Consider the following 20,338-nt stretch of genomic DNA (forward strand, 5'->3'; position numbering starts at 1 on the left):
GACTATGGTGGATGCTGGTTGTCTCTTGAAGATAATTGTATCTTCCATTTCCTGGAGGCAGCTTAGAGTAGCAAAAAGGTCATGTTAGAGTCAGAAAGCTGGGGTCAAGTCTTATCTGAATCATGAACTGGCCCTTTGACCTGGACAGCTCGTTGACTCTTCAGTGTGAGTTTATATTCTGAGGAATAAAGAGTAAAATGAGGATGTGAGACAGATGATTCAAAGGTTCTCTTTTTGTCCCCAATATGCGATCCATCATCAATACCAAAAGCTCCTGAGCTTTGCACTCGCTCGAAGATTATGTTCCCATAGGTTAAGTTTCCAACTTAGGCTGCATCTTACAACCACCCAGGGAGCTTTACAAAAAATCCCAATTCCCAGGTTACACCCCCCACCAATTAAATCGAAGTCTTTTGAGGAAAGACCCAGGTTATCACTATTTTTTTAAGCCCACGTGGTGGTAGCAATGTGCTGTCAAGGTTGAGAACTCCTGCTTTGGGCACAATGCAGGGAGAGGACCTGAAATAATGACGTTAACGTCGTTTCACTATGAACTCAAGAATTGTGTGCATCTTGATTCCCTCCTATATCTTCAGGACCTAACGAAGTGTCTACCAAAAATATAGTAGGTGCTCAGGAAATCATTAACATTTTCAGTGAACTTTGGCCAACCCCTAAAAAAATAGGGTTTATCAAATCTGGTATCTACTTTGATCATTTTCACTTTGCTCTTATTTACTGAATAAGATCTCAATTCTCTACTTTCGTTTGCCAATGAAAACAAGGAAGGCAAGTAAAATAATGGGCAACCCAGCTGCAGTGACAATTCAACTATCCTTGGGATGGATGTAAGGAAATCATCTCTCTCCATATCCTCTAGAGAAGAGGCTCCTGGGGATCTAAAGACATATCTCCTACACGACCCCACACATCTAGGTGAGAATAAATAAAACAAGATATCTGAGTATCCAGATGTCATTCATTCATTCAGCAGATGTTTAGGAAGTACTTACATTGTGCCAAACACTGTGGTAAGCTATTGTAGACTTTCTCAATGAGGACTTTATGCTAGAATTAAACCTTAATTCTTAATTAAACCTGGGTATCTTTACATGTAATTAATTAATTTCCTTCCTATGCATACAATTTTAGTTATATATCATCGTTGGGAAAATTGAAAAAACAGTCACTGAAATAATTGTTTTGCTCTGTGGTTCAGACGACAAACTCGAGATAAGAAAGGCTGCAATTTTAGGGGATAAAATGACAAACAAAACACAGTACTTGTCTTTTAGAACAGTACTATCTAACAGAACTTTCTCAAGGATGGAATTGTTCCATATCTGTGCCATTCAACACGGTGGCCACTAGACACAGGTAGCTACTGAGCACTTGAGATGTAGCCAGTGCACCTGAGAAATTGAATTTAAAGTTTTACTCAATATTAATTTAAATTGTAGTAGTCATATATGGTGAGTGGTTACGCTACAGTACAAGGCAGCTCTAGAATCTCATATTCAAATGGAGGAGACTGTCACATAAATTCTCATCATCTGGGTGATAAGCACTAATACGAAGTAAGCACAGAGTGCTATGAAAGCACCCAGGTGAAGAAGCTAGTCTTAGGGGTAGTGGATGGTTGGGGTGAAGACTTCCAAGAGGAAACGCCCTCTAGGATGAGACATGAAGGACAACAGATGGAGTCTGGAAGGGGTGGTAGAGTACCAAGCAGGAGTAGGTGTGTGAGAAAACTCAGAAGATAAGAAATGGCAGAGATGTACGGTGAGAACCTGCCAAAGCAGTGATACTTGATGAGTCCAGAGAGGAACGTTGGGGCCAGGAAACAGGATAGGAAGGGTTTTAGATGTAATGCTACTTAAAGGGCAATGGGAAGCCAGTGAAAAGTTTGAAACTGTGGAATGATAGGATCATATTTGTGCTTTAGACAGATTTCCCTGGGTGCTACTTAGCAGTGTGGAAGGGAGAAACTGGAGGCATGAGGCAGGAGTCCAGGTGATATGAGACTTGTCTTAAATAGTTGGAGGATGGGGAGAAGTAGACACATTTAAAGACAGAAAGAAGGAAAAACCAAAAAGATTTACCTGATTGGCCATGACAGGTGGAAAGAGGAAAGACAAGGATCACACCTTGGTTTCTGACTTGAGTAAATGATAGTGCTGTTTATTAAAGGCAACATGGGATCATTTAGAAATTGCCTCTAAATTGAAATTTTCCCACCACATCAGATCATTTGCTCCTCATAGATCCTGAAACTAGCTGTGATGCACACTAGGGAAAACACCCAAATTATGAGAGCATACTCTTCCAAGAAATCAACACGAGTTCACAGTTGATGCATCACTGCTTTTATTGGGGGTTCAGGGGACATATGACAAAGTCTCACAAAATGTCAACAAAGTCACATTTTGTGCTTGGCTACGCTTTAAAAAAAAAAAAAACCTGTTTATTTATGAGTTCACTTAATGAGAACTGTGTGAGATATGGCCAATGACCATCATTTTGAAAACAGGACGACCTGAGCCACCAGGAGGTCTAAGTGTGACAATGCCAGATATCTAAGCGCAAGTTTACAGCAGTCAAATATTCAGATCCTTCCAAACATCTAGATGCTCGCCCTTAAGTAGACACAGATTAACTGACTCCTTCAAGACAAAATTATGTTTTGAACTTCTGTGTTCTCCAGCTGATCACTTTTTCTTTTTTTTTTGCGGTACGCGGGCCTCTCACTTTTGTGGCCTCTCCCGTTGCGGAGCAGAGGCTCCGGACGTGCAGGCTCAGCAGCCATGGCTCACGGGCCCAGCCGTTCCGCAGCATGTGGGATCTTCCCGGACCGGGGCATGAACCCGTGTCCCCGGCATCGGCAGGCGGACTCTCAACCACTGCGCCACCAGGGAAGCCCCTGACCACTTTATTAATCATCACTAAATGCCAACTGAAGGCAAAGGGGCTGGTAAAGAAGAGTGAGGTTTCCTCAGTTCTAGTTTTTTATGGCTGAAGTATTCTTGAGTTAGTAACAATTAAAATAGCAAATAACCATTGATATTTTCAAAAAACATAAGGACTATTGAAACAGTCGTGTTTAAATATTCATGCAGAAGCTCTTACAAATATATACTGTCCATAAAACTGGTTAAGAAAATGCTCATTAGAAGATCTGGTTTGTTTAGGTGAACTAAGAATGCCAAATAACTTAAGAATATCATTGAAGACGTTGCACACGTAACTTGGGCCATTGTGTGTTCTTTGTGGATGGACCATTGACAATTTCTGGAACTAAAGATGTCAGTTTGTAGCTAGCTAATTTTCACATTGAGGTGAGAAGCCAAAGAGGTGCAAAATTGAAGCAATCTACTAGGTACAATGCTCCCTGATCACCCAGATAGAATGTTTTCACTGATCAAATTCAAGCTCACACTTCATTTAGACAGGGTGGAGAAGTTCAAGAGCCTCTGAGGGCGGCATGGTTTCCGGACCGAGCTCTGCTACACTTCAACGTGTGATCTTCCGTAAGTCACGCAAACTTTATGGATTTATCACATCTGTAGAAAAGGACCTTTAAGCTCTGCCCACCTCCTATTTTTATTCTCAAGTAGTTGAGATTTCATGCTGACCGAAGTGAACAGTTTCATCAGAGTCTGGCCCCCTCCCAAAAAAAGGTCTAAAATGCTGATAGACTCTATTGCCCAATTTTTTTCAATTTCTTTCATGAAAATACATTCCATCATGTGAGCTTAACCAGAAAACTGAAAAATTTGAGAAGCTAATTAAGGGAAATAGCTATTTATTTACCACAGAAAAATATCGAGGAATATAGAAGCGGTAATATTACAACGTTGGTAGCAATATTGTGACTTAGCGCGTTAGATCATGAGCTCTGCAATCGCAATTCTGATTGTGAACTCTGTATGTGGCAGTTTGGCAAGTTACTTAACCTCATTAAAAGTCAGTTTTCTTTGTGTAAAATGGGAATAAAAAACAACATCTATGTGGCAAGGTTGTTGTGAGGCTTAAGAGAGTTAACATAGAAAATGCTTAACATGTAGTGAGAACTCAATAGATATCCATTGTTACTAGGCTAACAGAAAAATCACAAATCTTCCTATCAGTTGCTTTAATGGAAGAAATATGATTATAATTCTAGGCTACCCCTAGGGAGGGAGGGGGGAAGTGTGTGTGTGCAAAGTCTTCACCGTATATATATCTATACATTGGCACTGAAAGTCAGGGATGCAGTGCAGAAGACATGTATATTCATAATTCCCTAAAACCACCATGTAGATGCTTTCCTCTCTGACTTTTCTCACAATATTGCATCCACCTAAAGGCCTCTATTTTCTCCTTCCTTTCCACTTATCTGAATCTTTAACAGCCTTTAAGATTCATCTTGTATTTTCCTCCTTTGGGAACTTTCTTCCCTAAACAGACCAGTTTGCCCAGCTTAAGGTGACCCCTGAGCTCCTTGTTTATATCTTTGGCTTTGTTTTGGTTTTGCTCTTATCAGTTGACCTGATTTGTTACTTATCTTTTCAAAAGTTTATGTGCCTCTGCCTCACTAGACTTAAACTCTTCAGAGGCACTGACCACATCTCACAGAACCTAGCTTGCCCGATAAAAAGAATGGTTGGTTGGTTGGTTGGTTGGCGCCAGCGGGATCTTGTATTTCTACGCCACAGTCTGAGTTCTCACCATTATTTTATCCTTTGGATTGCCTCCCACTATTTCGTTATTTCAAAAGAACTTTATATTCTTTAAGTCACTCTGAAGGTCAAACTCGGTGTGTAGCTAACATTCAATTTACTTCCGGCATGAACAACTTCCTATTTTAAAAATCGGTGCATTAATAAGCATATTCATTCATACTAGAAAAAAAGTTTTTTAAAAATGAATGTCACACAGAATTTAAATACAAACAGGAATACACATGACGAAGGGAAAAGTCCTCGGCTCCTTCGAAATCTAGACGTCATTCTTAAGTGCTTCTGTTTCTTGAAAAGCTTGCCTTGTTCTTGTTCTGAGATTCTATTGGCTGAAGGTGCAGCATGTGGGTGTGTCACTTGGCAGGAGAGGTGTCTTCAGGTGATCGCTTTCTTTGTTTCAACTTCACAGTCGGCTTGAGCGCCCATCAGGACAGCAGTCTCTGTGGTCTGTGTCCTTTCACTGGGGAGACATTCCTGAGGAGGGGGGACTATAGGACCAGCTGAAAGGACATCAACACGACTAAAAAAATAACAGAACACATCACAGAAGGTTATCACATTGATTCTTTAATACAAATAGAGGAATGTTATGATACTTTGAGAGCCATGCTATTTCTAACTAGGAGTGAAAGGCTGCATCACCAGAAAAACGGAGCTTGCTCATTGTTCATCTTGTTCAGGAATCAGTCAAGCAACAGGATTGCTTGAGAGTGTGTGAGAGCACCACGATCCTCGCTCTGGGAGAGTGCGCTCCGTAAGAATAACTTCAGGTTTATCCAACAGGCAACTTACTGAAATAGGACACGGAGGAAAACAACAAAAGAACACAGGACATTAAGGACACATTCAACTAAATCTAAAGACTACATGCAAAATCAAATAAGTAAGGGCACATCAGTGCTTAGCGATGTAGGAGTGAACGGAGTCACTAGAATGGTTAGGAGTCGATGTCAATTCCTTGTAGGTGTCTTTGTATTTCTAGTGCCTGGCTCAGAGGATGACACATGGTGCCCCCCGAAAGAAAGAATGAGAGGAACCACAAAAGGGAGGGAGGGAAAGAGGAAGGGAGGGAGGGAGGGAGAGAGAGAGGGAGGAAGGAAGAAGGGAGGGAGAAAGGGAAGGAGGAAGGGGAGGGAACAAGGGAGAGAGGGAGGAAGGAAAGGAGAAAAAGAAAGAGGGAGAGAAGGAAGGAAGGGAGAAAGGGAGGGGAGAGACAGAGAAAGGATGAAGGAGGAGGGAGGAAGAGAAAGCGAGAAAGAAAAGAAAGGTTTCTGAAATGTAGAAGAGGTGGAGAGGCAGAGCGTGCAGAGAGGAAAAGCTTGGGTGAGAGCGTATTCAAAGATCTGGAAGCCTGGAAGAGCAGGCTCCCTTAATTCAAGAAGAGGTTATGCGTGGTTTGAGAAAATGGGCGGGGCAATTTTCAGGAGGTTTTGAACACGTTAAGGTTTAATTTGGGAAGGGTGTAACAACTGTAGGCTTTTGAAGGGGATATTAACATGATATAAATGCATCAAGTAGAAAGGGGAAACTGAAACTCAAAGAGGTCAACCCAATGGAAAAAAACCAAAGGATACTGCAAGCAATTAATGAAGGCAGAAGGACTAAAGAATATGGTCTTAAAATAGAAAGGCAGGTGCTCCTCTGGGTTTCTTCTATGTTAACGTTGAAGGAAATGGGCTTAGATCTCAGATCAAGAAATTCCTTCTCCCACTGTGTAGCTTTTCTCATTCTTCGCCTGTTCCTCTTTTCTGTCCCTGCCCTTCCTGAAACTTCAGTCTTCACTGTTTTAGCATCAAGGCAAAATATGTTAGTAAGTACAGCGCCTGGAGGTGGGATCAAATATAACTTTAAAGGGCAGCTGTTGGTGCAAATAGACTGCGGATTCAAGGGTCCTGAAATTGTTCTTATACCTCTATAAGAATCGCTTCAAAAATTCCCTGCTGGAGAAGAGTTTAGAGACCAACTAATCCAACCCACTTATTTTACAGACAAGGATATTTGGGAAGAGCTGTATTAATGTTTCTTTCATTCTACAAAAGTTGTTATGAATGCAGTATACTTTGCAGGTGGACCTGAAATTAACTAAAGCCTTTACTGTCAGCTTCTTCATTATGCTAGCACAATGAAGATGCATAATGAGTTAGGTACATCAAAAGGGATTTACTACCACACACCCCTCTTTCTGCACTAAACGCTCTGGACACACTGAAAATGTTGGTTCTCTTTCTAGATGGCAGGTATAATATATATATATATATTTCCGAAAACCGGTAAAATACCCTACTGTTAAATATTGTTAATAGATATTTTTCTGTTCTGATCAAGCACGCAAAACTGATCCTGGATGAGTAATTAAATATACATCTTACAGATTTTAGAATTTATTATTTTGTGAACACAGAATGGGAGGGTGGGGTGCTAAGCTTTTGATACATGTGTATGAGACTCGTGCATCAACTAAAATGCCACTGCAACAAGGAAGGACGTGTCACAAAATTCTTGTGTGACTCCTTTGGGTAGCTAATAATGCAAAGCTCTCGCATACATCAGCAGATGAAAAGTAAATCAACGTATTGTTTTGGTGTTGCATAGATAGAGCCCATGCATAATGTCTCTGGACCCCGTCAGCAAAATGAATTTTGAGGAATAAATAGTATAAACATGCAAAGCACCATACTCCAGGTGTCTATTATGAGTCAAAAGTTTAACAAATCAGCTTTCTTTGGGGCCTGTGGCTACTTAATTGGAATGAGTTATATCTTGTATCCTCTTAACATGAGCCTCCCTTGGAATCCTCTTTGTCTCCTGAACGTCTAAGCATAAATTGGGACCCTGGCATTGCCTTGCTTGAGGTCCCTCTGTGATCTGATGGGGATGATTCTCCAAATTTATATCAGAAGCATCTCCACCCACTGAGCACACAGCAAGTGCCAAGTGCCAGGCTGACCAATCCCCTCACTGTTGCTCTGCCTGGATCGTGCCTTAATGGCTAGATCTTCAGGGTCAGCTCCTTGGTGTGGTGGGGTCTCCAGTCCAGGAGACACCATATTGAGACACCAAAAGGGAAAGTGATGTGAGTGCATAAATGACCTGAGGCAGAGTTTCAGTTATTCATCATGTGTCACGAAAAGTGGAGGAAAAATAGGAAAGAAGTTGTTTGTTATTATTTTGATTACTTTGATTAAATTAAGATTATTATCTCTGCCTAAGGCCATTTCCCTGGCACTTTATCTCATTATTCTAATAAAGGAAATAGATATCTTATGAATACGATTTACTGTTCTAACACTCTCCATTACTTCAAGTTGCCAAAGTCGAGATGAAGACTCAATCAGTAAAGAGCAGCAAATATCTTATGCACAATGCAAGTATCCACAATGCTAACCCTTTTAGTAATCGTGAGTTTCCAACATCTAGGTCAGACACATTCATTCTTGCGTGAGAACACAGAGTTCTTTGCTTCTTATATTAATGAACAAGGAGTTAAAAAAAATAAAAGCTGACTTTAAAAACATTCTACTCAGGAGCCATTTCAAATGAGGAGAAATGCCCAAGGGGGGGGGGAAATCTCAAGTAGGCAACGTGTAAAGCAACACACAACTATATGCACATTAGTATAATTACACATTGCAAATTATATCGGATGTATCTAATATCTAATTTTTTGAAAGCTGATTCCACTTGAGATTTCAATAACAGCATCAACATTTTGCAGGTGGCTCCTTCTGTATAGTATCCAAAGGGAATTATTCCTCTAATGTGCTTACAGCCCTCATGTAAAAACTGAAGCTCTTCCTTAAAGGACCAATGAACAATGAACACTGGGAATATTACCTTGATGGATAAAGCGAGAGGGGAGGGGTCCACCAAAGATAATGTTCAGCATATGGTTATTTATTCTGTCCCTTCTGTGCAGAGGATCCTTATTTGCTTCAAGCAATAAGAAAAATACTTAAACAAGAGCCTCATTAGAAAATGTGGGGAAGGCTCCATACATATTCTGAGGCAATGACATGAAAAGCTAAGGGACTGATGATTTTTTAGATCAACTGCTAAAAGAGAAGTGTGCAAGAGAATGGCAAATTATACCTTGGACTGAAAACAGAGACTGCCCTACATTCAATTCTGCTCTGTTAAAGCATATGACTAATTTGTCCTAAAGACGACACCAGGTCAAAGCTCCGTTTTGAAGAATAGGCTTTTGTCCTCATCTTTCTGTATCAATCAATCAATCATCAAATAACCAAATACATATTTGTGATCCTGGAGAATGGAGCATATTATTCAAGTTGATTGGATCCATTTTCTTGAGTCCTCCTTAAAGAACTTTCTGCTAATTAACCAGGGTTACTATTGAATTATTTAATTATCTGCACTTTTGTGCAATGAAATATGTTGTCATATCACATACTTTATCACGCTGTTGCTGTTCATATTTAATGATGCCTCTATAGTTAGCAGTTTCCTTTGTTCTGCTCAGTAAGTGGTTTTAGAAAAGGGGGTGGGCGGGGAAGGAGGAGCCTTGGGGTTTGTAAAATACAATCATACATTCCTGGTGCACATGCAAAACTTTGTGCATTGACATGAATTTCTTTTTCAAAATCAAGTTGCAATTCCATTTGGAATAAGCTAAGAGGCACATGTCGGTGACTTCAAATGCAGTCAGAGCGATATTCCTATACCTTGAACACCTCTCCAGTGTATTTCCACTGCAGTGCAGTGGTAAAACGACGACTTCATTTTTTTTTTTTTTAATCAGCAAGGAATGTCTTTAACAAGGAAGAAGTAAATTATGATAATGACTCTGAATGGTCGGATCCTTGAGCATTACTAATTAGCATTTATTGCCTGGATTATAGAACAATACATGTGAAACCGAACTGCGATTGCTCTTTTACATCCAAGAACTGGAAAAGGCAGTGGAGCAAGAGGCAGTATCATCAGTGGTTGAGTCAGTGGGTTTACATCTCCTTGAGAGTGTGCAGAATTCCTCGTTTTTTGGTTTTTTTTTTTTTTGAAATATACAAATGTGGTCCTTGGTATTTATGGCCCATTCATTTTGTGTGTGAGGCACATATTTACATATGATATCATAGTCATGGGAGACTAATGAGAGGAGAAACATTTTGGCTATGATGTCATTTTGGGACAATTTTATCCATTGTGAGAGTTTAACAGTAAAGAGCGTAAAACTCGCCGTTTCATAAAAGTATGAATTTTTCTGTAGAAATTTTGACTTAAAAAGGAAACAAAGAACTCAGTTCTTAGTGACAAAAATTTTACATTCACCTCCCACTTTCTCTTAGGAGGCCTACAGTTGAAAATAATTGAGAAAAGGCAAATTGGTCTCTGGTTTAAGATCCTTTTTTTCATTAGGAATTTGTAAAAAAATAGGATTCTGAAATTAGAAATAAGTGAGGTATTAATCAACAGACCAACATCACTCCTGTAAATAAAGGCCACTCACATAATTTGGCAACTGGAATTCCTAAATAACCCGGTAGGTAGGAGAGAAAGAGGGAGAATTAACCATTCATCATTCTCGCTGCAGACTCACCGTTTTCCTCCACACCCCATTACAGCGAATGAAGAGGAAAAAAAAAAAAAATCGTAAAATAAAGCCGGTACTAAATACAGTCACTAGTCTTCCGAATACCTTTATGGATTCCCTACCCTGATCCTTTTTAGTTTGAAAGAATAAGTTTGGCTAAATCTGTGAGGAGATTAAACAGACTGGTGATAAAAATTAATTCTGCTGAATGAGCAAATGCATTTGGATTGCAGAGATGCAAATAAGATAATACTTTTCTTTTCCTTTGACATACCAAGCGGATTAGTTTAGAATGTTAAATTTGATTTTATTAGAATATATTAGCAGTGTTTTAATTAATACCAATCAAACATTTTCTTTCCCTGGGGCTTGATGTGCTCCTAACGCTTTCTAAATCATCTGTGCTTTATACATCCAAGAAAAAAAAAAGAAAAAGAGAAAAAGAAAAAAGGAAAAACCAACCACCAAATTACTAAAGCCTTTTGTTACATTCTTCATAATTTTACTGTATTCAGCAGAAGACTATAAGCTGTTTACCTAAAGGTGTCTTGCCCATAAAATTAGTTCCCAGGTGCTGGGTTTAAAATGAGTCCTGTTCACTTGTACAGCTGATTTTTTTTTTTTTAAGGTTGAATTAGAGACTTGAAAAATAAACATCTTCTGTGTTTTTCTTTTGGGGAAAAATGTTGCAAAAGGAGTTTTGGCTGGTTCGTCTTACTCTTGGCTTTATTCTCTCTAGAGCTTCCTAGAGCTGTTAAATTTCCAACTGCATGGGTTTTAAGCTGGCAGTTCTTTGGAAACAGAGGCAAAAAAGGAATGAAAAAAAAAAAGGTGGGGCGGGGGGGAATCTAGTTAAAAATACGGTGAACCAGTGTGCCCTGTGAACTGAATTGTAACTGTGTGCTGCAAGGAAGTACTGCATTGCATTTCACTCCTGACCCCTCTCCTTTTCTCTCAAGCTTCCTGTCCTTCTGTGTCCGAAAGCTCCAGTTCACTTCTTTCTCTTTTCTTCCCGCAATGCACCCCCCCCAATTTCCCTGCCTTATTTTTTTTTTTTATCTGCCAAGCTGGATTTGCACTTTTAAAGATCAGTATCAATAATGCCCTGCTTGTTTCGGTGGCACTCTCCCTTTAAAAGACAGCCCCCTCTAATTGATGCGTCTGGGCTAGTCTAGACTGGTAGTGATTGAACCAACCACCAATTATGTTATTCATTTCACTGAACTTCACTGATGGGCTTGGTGAGGAAGAAGGGGTGTTGAGAAATCTGCCCTTATACTGAAGCACTTCCCTGCTGAAATATAAAATCTCGTGTGTCGTTACGCACTCCTAAATGCCTGTATGATCAATCCTATGATAGCAACCTTAGGACATGAGCAATCCAGGTGAAAACATGTAAAAAAAACCGAAAGAGTGCCTTGCAATATAAACTGTATCACTTGTATTAAATTACTATGCTGTTATCATTTAAAAATCACAGAAGAATTACATCCAGCATGCTTTTATTGATCCCTGCATACAGTTTCATAGAATAAGATGCAGCTATATTTTGACCTCAAAAAGCACCAAATGTTTGGCAAATACTTGATATGAATCAAGTGGTAATTATATATCCATAAGTTAAATATATGCCTTTCCATAATTTCCAAATGCCTATGCATGCACATCAGCTAAGATGGGGGAAGATCATTAATCCATTGTATAGAAACCAAAAGATAACTTGAAAATCAAATAGCTCTTTTCTCTGACGCATATTCAGGCTATCAAAGGCTTGAAAGTAATATTTAAACATTACAACTACTAGGACGTTTCGACAAAAAGCACAATGCAATTGTTGCACAATTCGTTTTCTCAATTCAGTTTTCTGATACAAAATGGTTTCTTGACTACGATTTGGAGTCAATGACTAAAATGGCAATAAACACTTAAAAAAAGAAAAGCAGGAAAAGAACAGTTTCCTTAACCTTCGGCAACGTATAAAACAAGGTTATAACCGACATAAAGTCTTTAAAAGAAGAAAGCATTTGAAGTCAGGGTTGACTTAGGTATTTTCCAAAAATAGAAGATAAATGTTGGCTCAAGAATACTAAAATGGTTTAGATGAAATTGTATACTGGAATTTTTCACAACAAAGAAAAGGTAAGTTACTGTTTCTCTTCTCTAACTATGAGATAGATCTAAATCACCGAGATTCTTGTGGTATCAAAAGTTACGTTTTTAGAAAACTGCAAACTAGGTAATGCTAACAATTACCTTAAGAGAGGATAATTTTAACTGTACAGTTTGGTGTTATAAATAACTTCGTCGGATTATATAAATCCTGATCAATTTTTTCTAATTTTTAAATAAAAAATAGGTATTGATAACTTCTAAGTGATACAATAATTGTGTGCGTGTGCTGTTTCCTTTTATATGTTTAAAAATATATATTTCCTTTTATTTCTTTCCTTTTATATGTTTAGAAAATACATTTCCAATCCTTATTACTTTTAAACTCATTGTGTATAACATTTTAAAATAGATGTCAGGCAAGGAAGCTATAACCTCTCCTTTTATTTTATTTTTTAAAGTCTTGCCAAGTAATACAAATTTAATCTTTGTTAACACCATAAATTCCATCCTTCTTGTAAGTCTAGCAAGAGTGGAATTTTTAGCCTACTGATATTTTAGCTCACACTACTGGCTCGTCCCTATTTGTGTCTGTGTGTTCACTGTCCAGCCATATATGATACACATATGTGGGCACTGAATATATACTCTACCCACATGCCCATTTTAATTGGGCACAATTTTAAGATTAACTGTTGAGTTGAAAAGTTGGAGGCATGGGGCATGCTGGGACTTCAGCTGATAGGTTCTGAGGTCAACCACCAGGTACTGAGCTGTTCTTGTTACGCTCGGATAGTACTGCGTGTTGCTCTCAAGGAATAGACCAGGGTAGGTGAGTTCCACAAGCCTCAGGCATCAATAATAAACATGCGTACACATCGCAGCCAACACGCTATTATCACACAATATATACCTACTTTAACAGAAATCCAGGAGCTGCCACTTTTCTGGTCACCTGATCCCACCTAACAATGAAAACCTCAGAGGTGCACTCAAGCACTTCAGACAAACTTTCTTTTCTTTTGTTTTTGCTTCAGAGAAAAAAAAAGTTCCACCAAATTTCCAGGATGCAAAGGCACGGCTCGCAGCTCCCAAGAGCCTAACCCGTGGATTGAAACGGTAAACATCACAAGTTAGGGTCTCAGGGATTGAGAGGAGCGCACTAAATTGTTCTTTCTTGAGACAAAACAAAGCAAAACAGGAATGACAAGCGATTTCTGTTCGAGGTTCACGACTAAAAGACAACAAACAGGTGGCAGGATATTCCCTCGCTCTCTAAGCTGCCTTCCTTCACAAAATTTGGATTCCACGTAAGTATAGTAGAAACATACAAACGTACGCAGCGTCTGTGGGCGCATATACATACCTGAACATACAATCGCCAGTCTATCAGAGAAAACTCTTTGAAGCTTTGGGCAAAAGAGTTTACTAAAATGGAAAACAATATGAATAGACTCAGAAATGCCCACGTTTTTCAAACCACGGTCTACAATCAAGATTAAACGTCAAAGCTTTAATTTACAACTAGCACCAATGACGGTAAAGAAAATCCGAGGCATCTCTTCCCCCCTGGGCGAGCATGCCGCATGCAAAACCATCCAAATCAGGTTTCGAGAAGGAGAAGACCAAGCAGGAGGATTTGGAGGCTTGGAAAGTATACATACGAAGAGCGTTTGAAACTCACCCATTGGAAGTGGAGTCGGGCTGCAGCCTCCAGTAGCACCGTCCGGGCCAGGGGGGGAAATGTGAGCTGCAGGGCGCTTGCCTGGGCGAGGTGTTTCAATAGAGGACTGAGAGCTGGGCAGGGAGGGGGAGGCGGGGGCAGGAAGCGATACACCAAATCTAGAGACTGTAACTCTGTAGTTTATGCTTTGACGAGAGAGGGGGTTAAAAAGGGCGATTCGGTGGGAGTGGAGGGAGGGAATGGGGCTGATCAAATTTTGAGAATATTCGGTTAAAAATTCAAAAAAAAAAATGTTTTTCGAAGAATGAGAACCCTCCCCAGGGCTGCTTTTCAAAATTTCCTCCTTCTTTCTTTAGCGTGCACTTTGCCAGTCCTGCGAAGGGCCTCCTGTACATCAGCTGCTTGGCTGGAGCCAAGGCCAAATCACCCCGAGCCAGCACCAGGCTGTCACTTGGTCGAGGCGAGTGGGAAGGGGTGGGCGCGAGCCGGGGAGGCGCATCTCCCCCGCCCCACTCCCGCCGCGGATCCTTTGAAGCCGTTTGCCAATATTTCGGAGGAATCCGAAGCACAATTCCCCTCCATCTTCGCAGACAGCTACGGGCTCTGTACCTGATAGATCGTCGCTTCCCCGCGTCTGCCTGGAAGCTGGGCTTTCCTCTGCGGAGATGGCTCCTAGTGCCGCCTCCAAAAATGAAACGAAAGGGAGGGGAAGTGGGTGGGAAGATGACTCTTTAAAAATTTTTTCTTCCCCTTTTTTTCTTTCCTTCTGTTTCCTTTCCTTTCCTCCTTCTTTTTCTTCTTTTATTCCAGCCTGAGCAAGGTGGATGGATGGCTAGTCAAAGAGAATGACAAAGCAGCCCCTGCAAAGGAAGGCACTGGAGGGGGCCTCGGGCACTTAGGAAAAATGCTAAATATTTTGTATGTATTTCCATATGCAACTAAAAACCGTTAAAGTTCCAGGATCTACCCCCCTCTGCCCCCTCCCCCCACCTTACAAAATAGAATCATAGGAGCAAGACAGCTATATTATGTCTCTTTTCCCTCTGTACAGGGTTATTCAACATCCCACACCCCCTCCACCCCATCTTCAAGACAACTTTTTTTTCTCACCTCTGTAGGTTCTTCGCAGGCACAATCCTCTGTTCAGTTCAGGGTCTCTCCTTTTTCTCTCCCTTCCCTTTTCCTTTTCCTCTCAGAAAAGCTAGTCCGTCATCATCCTACCTAGCTTCTCTCTCTCTCTCTCTCTCTCTCTCTCTCTCAACCTCTCTCCCTTTTTCTTTTACTGTTAAAAACATAATAATAATGGCCCTTTCGACATAGCAGCATGAAGTGGCTGCCTTTGAGAAAGCACATTTAATCTTTACTGGCTCCCCTAGGCTTCAGTGAAGAAGGAGAAGGCAAGAAAAAAAGGGAGAGAGAGGAAAAAAAGATTGTAAGGGAGGCTGCTGACGGACAGCAAGCGTCAGGCACAAATCAGCGACAAGTTGAATTTTCCTAGACCACACTGCCCCCTTTCTTCTCGGTTCTCTCCCTGGGCTCCTGGAAAGCCCGAGTGTCTGGTTACAGGAGGCGATGGGTCTCCTTTTGCCAACCATGGTGCAGATTCCTCGCATGCCTGCTTAAATCTCTGGCAGAGTAAGGAATCAATATCCCCCTCTAATCACCTTTAGCTCTTCTAGGGCTTCTGAGAACCCACTTCGCGCTCCTCACGGCTCCCCCGCCCTGCCAGGCTCCTCCATACAAAGCTTGCCGTCGTCCTGTCATTTCTCACTTCCTTCCATATCTTGGAGGCAAGCCTCTCTTCTAATACCCTCTCGCCCGCTCCTTCTCTCTGCTGTCGTGTGTCTCATCCCTGACTCCCAGCACCGGATGCACTAAGGCTTCTGCCTGACTACTAATGAGACCAAAAATACACCAGCAGGTCAGGGGGAAGGCCAGACACTGTGTTATACAAATACAAAAAAAAATCCTCAGCCCTGCTAGACCCAGAGATCAGGTATCACATTTTCTAAAAGGGAAGAAAAAAGGGGGTGGGTGGGGTGGAGTGAAAACGAGAGACCACAGTGCAGATCTCTGCCTAATTGTTCCACATCCCATGGGCATTTAAAACACGCATGCATGTGTGAGTGCAGGTGATGTAACTTGGGGAAGCTGGGTGGGTTTTCTTTATGGACAGAAAGTCAACAATGCCCAAAGACTTCTTTGAAATCGGCATTTAGAGGGATAAAAGAGCAGTGATTCAAATCTATATTTAAAGTACGCAGACACTCTATTAAGGCATGTGATGACTACAATGCTAAAAATCTCTTTCTTTTCAATGGCTGGGTTTTACGCATTGACTCTGTTTGCCGTGTGTACTAATTTACCACTTACATTCCCTTGGATTTGGAAATGAACTTATCAGTGACTGTAGCTCATCCCAACGCTTCGCTTCTACTGCAGACATTTTTCCTTATCCCTGAAGCATTTCTCCTCGAACGTCCATCAGTTCTGTGCACACTTCATTGATCAGCCTAAAGTCCCTTGATCATGATAAGTAATCATTCAGATGACAAAAAAAAAAAAAAAAAAAAAAAGTGGCACAAGAAAAAAAATGAAAGACATCCTGAATTGACCAAGGGAGCATATCCTACCATTTCTGTGGGTACACATCTTAAAAGCTCGGCTACAGGAGGATTTTGTAAAGCAGGTAGCTCTCGAAAATTAGGGTCTCTACCTATCTGTACACACAGTGGGTATACTGCCATCTTCACCCAATTTTCGTGGCTAGAATCATGCAGACAACAGGCAGTGCTGTGTTAAATATAATGCTGGGCTCTGTAAAGAGCAAGGAAGGGAGGGAGGTAGCTAAGGATGCAGGTTTCTTCCAAGTCGATGTTTTTAAAAGGTAGTTTCTTTGTGCTCAACTCAGATATTGTGCTTTGTCTCTGACTGTGAGACCTGCAGAAGCACGGCTGGATGCCAAGGAAAAGGAGAAGAAAAAGCACAAACGAGAAGGAGATGCAGAGAGAAGAACAAGGGAGAGGGAGGAGAGGAGGAGAGAGGAAAGGAGAACAAATTGAGGCAGAAAGAGAAAGACCTACAATCATGGTGTTGGGTTTCCTTTAATACCTTTTTTTTTCCTCTTTCTCATTATTGGGAAGGAGAAAGAGATGGTTGGCAGGGGTTGGAGACTGGGTTAGAATCTTTTTCAGATTTGGCTAAAAGGGTGTTTGCACTAGACTGATGGAGAAAAAGAAACATGCTAGAATAATCATAAAGGGTGGAGCTGTCAAAAAAAAAATCTTTGACTCACTGGGTGCCTCCCTGTAACGCCAAAATGAATCGTTCCTAAGGAGAATCATCAATTGTCTTAGTGTCCTTGTATATGAAGTCCAGATTATGGGAATCATGGTTGTACTCATCCTCAAGACGGAAAGATAGACGGAGAATGACATTTCCTGAGATTCTCTGAAACCTCTAGATATTTGCAACAATGGTTCAGCATGATTTTCACACACTGAGCTAATTTGTCCCTGTCTGTATTCACTCAGGTTATCAAGATACACAAATATGTAACTTATAAAAGTTTTGCTATGAACACATCATTTTCTCTATACAACTCAGCCATGTCTTTGGAGGATACTTATTTCAAGCAGTTAACACCTGACCCCAATTTCTGTGGGTAATTAGTGAGCTAGATAACCACACAAAGTGGGTAATTATTTAGTACCCAAGGGTATGCTAGAAGTGGGTAGTGGTTTTGTTAACAAAAGCACATTTCTAATTATTGTATCTATGATGGGTGTTTCAAAAATACCAGTTACTATATCAAGTGAACCATGATAAATAAGTGAACTATTTTGCTGTTCTTAGCACATATGTGTGTGTGTGTGTGTATACTGTTACGGTTAATAATATTTACTGCTCCTGTATAGGGTGTTGTGAAGATTAATTAGATAACATCTGTAAGACTCTCAGAGATGCAATGTGCTAAGGAACTTCTAAATACAGTGTTATTATTGCTCTTACTATGTTGATGAATAATCCCAGGATGGGAGAAGCTGAGGGAGTAGATTTCAACTGGATTGAAAATATGCTGAGATCACAAACGTGATGAGTTTGATTACGGGGAGTGGTCTCCGACCTGACCGAGAGGAACACAGGCGGTAAGAGAAAAGAAAGGTAGATGCCATTTCATTTGTTTTATATTTTGGTTTTTTGGCCGGAGGCATGTGGGACCTGAGCTCCCTGACCAGGGCTCGAACCCACACCCCCCTGCATTGGAAGGCGAAGTCTTCACCACTGGACCAGCAGGGAAGTCCCTGCCATTTCATTTGGATCGGAGGAGCCAGGCTGGGAGGGGAGGGGCAGAAGGCAGGAGTCAGAGATGGGCCGGGAAGGAAGCTGAATCAGCCGGACCACACCCTCGCTCCAAAGTCTGTCTAGCCGTCCCTTTTGATGAGCAGCAAATAGGCACAAAAATCCCCAAAGAAGACGTCCATGCCAGTCCTGGGACAAATTCATCACAATTACAATCAATCAGCCGGTTATGTAGTATTTATTCTGGAGAAGAACCAGCAGTGCAGATTATTTTCACAAATGCAGATATAGTTCCAAATATTAGAGTGTTGAGAACAGGCACACACAGACCAACTTTAGGTATCTTTAACCCGAGCTACAAACAGCAACGAAGAATCGCTTTCTAATGCCACTGCTTTTATGAATCATCTGCAGGATAGGATATTATTAATTTCTGCAGAGAAAGGAAGAAGAATAAATGAAGAGGAAAGGAAAAGAAAAAAGAAAAACCCATTGCTTTCAGGGACCCTAAATCTGGAGAGCAATCAAGCCTTGAAAACAAACAACAAGAACTTACTGCTTCTTTCTCTGTAAACGTCCATCTCCTTGAGCCCGGTGTCTGGCTGAGGCAGGACAGACAAGAGGCCTCTGGGATCCAAATCTTCAAGTAGGCTCACCACATTTTTTCTTTCAAAGCAAGGTTGTCTTGGGGATTAACCCTAGGAGTCTGGGAGATGTGAAGCATGCTGGGAGGGTGATGGGAAATATACAAGGATATTGTATTCAGCCCAGTTTACGGTCTCTAGGGAATAGCAAAGGGAAAGGGCCCCATTAGTCGGCCAACGGGTACCACTGCTGAAATCTCTGCTTGGAGGATGGCCTCCAGGACACGTGTTTATGCTGTGATTGGAAGCCAGTGGTGTGATGAGCTCATTTTAAGAGTTTGGGAGCAGAGGGAAAATATCTCCAGAAGCCACCCAAGCCAGGCTTCTGACCTGAAGCCCAGTATTTGTCACCCCTTCCCTGAGCTCAGAACTACAAAGGCCGACTGGCATTCTCCAACCCGCCCAGCTCCTTTCAAACCCACAGACTGTGCCAGACTGGCCCCACCTCCCACTGCAGCAAATTCTGTAGCCCTGCTCCATGCCGCCCTGTAGGGAGCCAGATTTCCACTTTAATTGTCCTACCTGGCCTTCTCCTCTGCCACTGCCCCTGGCTCTTGGTTCCTGGCATGGTTTCAAAGGCCCAATCAACTGCCTCCCCTCCCCCATCATCATTTTAAACACTTCTACTTCTCCCCTCCCCAAATTTTTAGGTCTAAAATCTTTTTATGTCTTAGGGTTTCTTTCATCTCTGGCCACCACCATTTCCTTTCTTTGGCCTCTTTTTTTTTTTTTTTTTGTCATATTAAAATTCAGTCCTATCTCATGTCTTGGACTGAAAACTCAAACCACAAGTCGGCTGCTGGCATCTCCCCCAACCCAGTCTTTCCCCAACCACATTAACATAGCCAGCAAGCCAACGCATCTCAGGGCACTTCCCAAAAGGTCACCTAAAAAGAGCTGAAGCCAGTAGAGAATAGGGTGTGTGTGTGTGTGTTAATTGATCTAACTACATGAATGTAGTGGGAAAGGGTCTGATGGAGGAAAGAACAGAGGAAGGGAGTCTGGTATATTTGTGATATTGAGGATAAAAGCAACAGAAGCTAATTATTACGAGAACATAAGGTAAAAATTATAGTTTTATGTATGTACGCATGTGTGTGCACACAAACACACACACAAATTACTTCCACACATCACAATATCCTAAGACCATGTGATTACCTGCAAGGGTATTTACCATACTGTGAACAGCGACAGGAAGGTGATACCTGGTCCTGTAGCTAAAAGCTGAACATGAAAGCCTTCTGGGATGGCTCTGAGGAGGAAGACAAACCTCTACAAGTCACCTGCCCCCTCCACCCTTGCGTGGGCTGGGAGGCTAAAAGAGGTA

General features: G+C 41.2%; 1 long non-coding RNA gene across 2 annotated transcripts; it reads right to left on the bottom strand.

The window, feature by feature from the left end:
* Positions 1–2,350: 2,350 nt before the first annotated feature.
* On the bottom strand, positions 2,351–16,873 carry LOC117196952 (uncharacterized). 2 transcript variants are annotated; one of them, XR_004477400.2, is made up of 4 exons: positions 15,173–16,873; positions 14,063–14,873; positions 5,361–5,509; positions 2,351–5,238 (listed from the first exon to the last, which is right to left on the bottom strand). It is a non-coding gene; the product is annotated as an uncharacterized LOC117196952 (long non-coding RNA). The 2 variants fall into 2 exon arrangements; XR_004477399.2 differs by having other exon boundaries at positions 14,063–14,894.
* Between the last annotated feature and the right edge of the window lie 3,465 nt (positions 16,874–20,338).

This window comes from Orcinus orca, chromosome 8, assembly GCF_937001465.1.
Source record: "Orcinus orca chromosome 8, mOrcOrc1.1, whole genome shotgun sequence".
Classification (NCBI taxonomy): domain Eukaryota; kingdom Metazoa; phylum Chordata; class Mammalia; order Artiodactyla; family Delphinidae; genus Orcinus; species Orcinus orca.